The sequence below is a fragment of the Coffea eugenioides genome, chromosome 9 (genome assembly GCF_003713205.1).
Source record: "Coffea eugenioides isolate CCC68of chromosome 9, Ceug_1.0, whole genome shotgun sequence".
NCBI lineage: Eukaryota > Viridiplantae > Streptophyta > Magnoliopsida > Gentianales > Rubiaceae > Coffea > Coffea eugenioides.
This window is the reverse complement of record NC_040043.1, coordinates 23,223,010-23,226,860: the sequence shown is the minus strand read 5'-3', so window position 1 is coordinate 23,226,860 and position 3,851 is coordinate 23,223,010. Positions and strand designations below refer to the sequence as shown.

Below are 3,851 nucleotides of genomic sequence, written 5' to 3'. Positions count from 1 at the left end.
GCTAGCCAGTTCCTTTTAGTAAGCCTGCCCCAATAGAATGCCTTCTCCTAATCGCTCCTCTCCTATCCGTCACCCTTGCAGTAGTAAGGGGCCTTTCAGCCAACAAATTAGATTCCAGTGGTAAACCCATCCTCTAGTGCTTGTGATCCAACTAGTTTGAAAGCAGAGATAGCCGGTCTAAAGGGTATTACGAGTATAAGACTGCTCCCATTGCTAGCATTTCCTATTCAGACTTCGGAAGGCTAAAAGGACTAGCAGTTCTATCAAGAATAGGGCGGCTCACAGTCAGTACAACTAAGCGTGTAACCACCAGCTCTTGCTTTGGAAAGGGACCTTCTGATTCTTCAAGTTTAAGAAAAGCAGATTCTGTATCAATTTGAGAATAAGAAAGAAGAGAAAAGAAATTAGTAAAGAAGTGAAGTTGAAAAACCAAGAAAAAATGCCTAAGAAGAGCAAGCAGCAGGGGTGGGACAATCAATCCAGTCACAGTAGATAGGCTTACCCTTTAATTAGCCAGTGACTACAGTTACCTAAAGGCCAAAGAGTCATTTTTGAAGGCTACTACGCATCCTTACTTACTCATAGTAGAGTGTAAGGTAGGTTTGGGTATAGCAGGACTTGAACCTGCGACCATTAGGTTAAAAGCCCAATGCTCTACCAACTGAGCTATACACCCAAAAAAATGTAGTAGTGAAGAAGAATTGGTGCGGAAAAGGGGGCGGCCCCCCTCTTCTCATCATATTAAAGAAGCGCGGCTCTGTATAAGGCTCGTACTGCAGAGCAAGCGAAGAAAAAGTAAGGGCGCACGTTACCACTCCTGCAAGAAAAATGGCCTAGCTAAGGCGCCTCTTATTTATTAAAAACTAAAGGAAAGCTTTGATATAAGAAAGATGCGCTCAAGCACCCAACCTATACAAGGGGGGCTTGGGCTCGAAAGCCGGCCTTACTCAACAAGCACCTTTCTTAGGTTGGTTGCTTGTTTCCACTCATTGAAGATTCTATCTACAAAAGAAGGTCAACGGGGGATACTAAAATGGCTCTCACTGACACCATTTACGAGAAGGTGAGGTCGTCTTTCTTTCCAGCCGCCATACGGTTCGGCTTAAAGCCTTAAAGACGGAGAAGGGGAGAAGCAGTTATCTATGTAATTTGTTGGCCGTTGTTCCGGTCGAGCACTCTCTTTTCTTTGTCCAATTCTGTCTTACCAAAGAAGACTGACTTCTTACCAACCCGCGAAGAGTTGTGAGGCTGAACCAGGTACGAAGAATGAATCTATATCTGATCTGTACACGGAAGTTGCTGGCCGGCGGCCGCTCAACTGTTCGAGCGCAATGCAGTGGTGTTGGTTCCGATTCGACAAAGGTAGAATGCCTGGTCGAAGTTCCAGTACAGTAGGTAGCAGGCGTGTTCGTTTTGGTTTTGGCTCCCGAGCGAGAACGATAAATAGGCGATGCACCATCCTTGCTGCTACGTACGTTTTCCTTGACTTGACAGATTCATCCAATTGAACCCACACTCAAAGGAGGACCACAAGCTCGGGGCTCGACGAAACAGAAAGTATCAGCATGTTGAAACTTCTTGGGGTTAGCAGTGAAAGAAAGAGCCCGGCATTCATTTCTTTATTCATATGAATAGCTGAGTCTACTAAAAGAGGGACCAGCCTCATCGTGGTGATTAGAGGACACCTCTGATCGTTCACCTCTAATGTGACGCGTTCCCTCCCAGTTATATGATCAAGGGGATCAGTCGGCTAGAGAGCGGGGCTATTCTTCTTCTGGGGAGACAAAGTCGTCCCTTCTACTGACCGAACCCTCAGTTCGGAGGTCTTCGTCAATATGTTACGAAGCTCCAGTCTTCGGCGCATTACTTGACTTAGAAAGGCGAACATCTGGGCAAGGGAAAGCACAGTGCGCCTGGTGCAAATGGCTTTCTTTTTTCATCATATACCAATCAGAATGGAGGGTCCTACCTACGTACATGATTGATAGAATCACTACGTAGGTAGGGCGGTCAACTTGATGCGGGAGAGGCATGAGTGCAGTTCGATCTTGTGGTGTATTCGTTTGTAGTGAGTAGGGCCTCTTTCTCGTTGATCAGTTCGCTTCCGCTCTATTGAAAAGTCGGAATTCCTACGGCGGTTTTGTCAACGAACGCGTCTCGGGCCGGATTGACTAACCTAACCCACGCTTTTCCATAGTTGGGTGCTCTGCTTTAGACAGGGGCTAGGCTAGGTTTGATAATACCCAAAACAAATGAAAAGAGATCGGTGAAGTCCACGCACATCCTCCACCCTCCGTCGTCCTTCTTTACCAGAACGGGATTGGCGAGCCACGCCGGGTAGTATACTTCTCGGATTATTCGGGCCTTCAGAAGTTTATCAACTTCTTGATTGATCACTTCGTTCCGTTCAGGGGCAAATGTTCTCTTCTTCTGTTTGATCGGTTTCATCCGAGGATCCACGTTTAGCTTATGAGTAATAAGCTCGGAGGGGGATCCCGGCATCTCATCGGCCGATTGCAATTGAATATTCTTCCTCTTCCTCTCTTGTTTTAACTCCTAAATACCTCTTAGTGACTCTTAAGTGAACTTAGGCCTGGGAGGCCTAAGGAACGAGCCTTTAGAGTGCATTAGGAGTCCTTTTCCTTTGTTGTCTTATGATGCGAAGTAAAGAGCTCAAACCCCGGTATTACCAGTATGGAGCCGACTTCTTCACCCACGTGTTCCCTATGATCATTCTGTCCAGGAAAGCCCAACTAACCTATAAGCAGACGAAGGCTTATTCCTCGCAGGAAACCCTTTCTGTGATCATTTACGATAATATATGCTCCTTGAGTTTGAGTTTGAGTTCTTTAGGAGCTAGACGTGTAACTAACCCCGTAGGGGACCCCCCCGATAGGGGAACCAATTCCATTAGAATCTCTCATTGAAGAGCGAAGGGACTATCCACCGTTTCACGCATGATATGGTGAATCACTTACATGAGGATCAGAATACGGCTTATAATGGCCTAAAGTTCCCTTTAAGACTGTTTCAGATGCGGTTGCTAATATAATAAAGGATTGAACGCCTGGCTATTCCGATTTCGATTGAGAATACGGAAGAGGCTATGAAATAGAAGAAAGAAGGTGAGTTCGCACCTCACTCGATCTATTCTATATTCTATAGTGAGTAAAGCGCGTCTTGCGAGTCAAGAGAGGGATCGGATCAAGATGCCGTGGGCCAACAAAACCTTCGCGTGCACCGACGCGCCTAGGGAGGCAACCTCTTCGACGTCAGAACCAATCTCTATTCTCCTGCTCACGTTTACAAGGTTTCCCATTCACTCTATTGAGTTAGAACCCTTGTTGGGTTCTGTAAGGAAGCATGCTCGGGAGCCAATAGCTCAGAGCGTAGGGGAAGGTTTGTTTTTCGTGTATCGCATTTCCTACGGCTGACAAGAAGGGATCGCAGGGAATAGCCGCCCATAGACATTTTATGAATAAGTAGAGTCAACTCCGAAAGTGAGTCTAAAAATTCTTTTTCGGGAAAGCTCACGTGCTGTCTTTCCCCGGTAAATCAGATCTTGGTAAAAGCGCTGTAAGAAGCATATTCTGTCGTCAACTCTTTTTCGTGTGCCAGCCGTGCTTAAGCAGTAAGAGTCCGGTCTGTTCTATGTCGGCAGACAGTGTAAAAGCACGGGATTCTTTTAGAAAAGAAAGAATACGGATTGCAAGCTACAGATGAAGAATCCGCTTTTACGTACATTGTTCAATGACTTTCTATAGTCCCGCTTTGTACTGTCTCTGTCTCGTACATTGCTCCGCGACCTCGATGGCTTTGTATTATATTAGCTTTGTCAATGAATTGGAATT

General features: G+C 45.9%; 1 non-coding gene across 1 annotated transcript; it reads right to left on the bottom strand.

Moving 5' to 3' along the window:
- Nucleotides 1-603: 603 nt before the first annotated feature.
- Nucleotides 604-676, bottom strand: TRNAK-UUU. Its single transcript has one exon. It is a non-coding gene; the product is annotated as a tRNA-Lys (tRNA).
- Between the last annotated feature and the right edge of the window lie 3,175 nt (nt 677-3,851).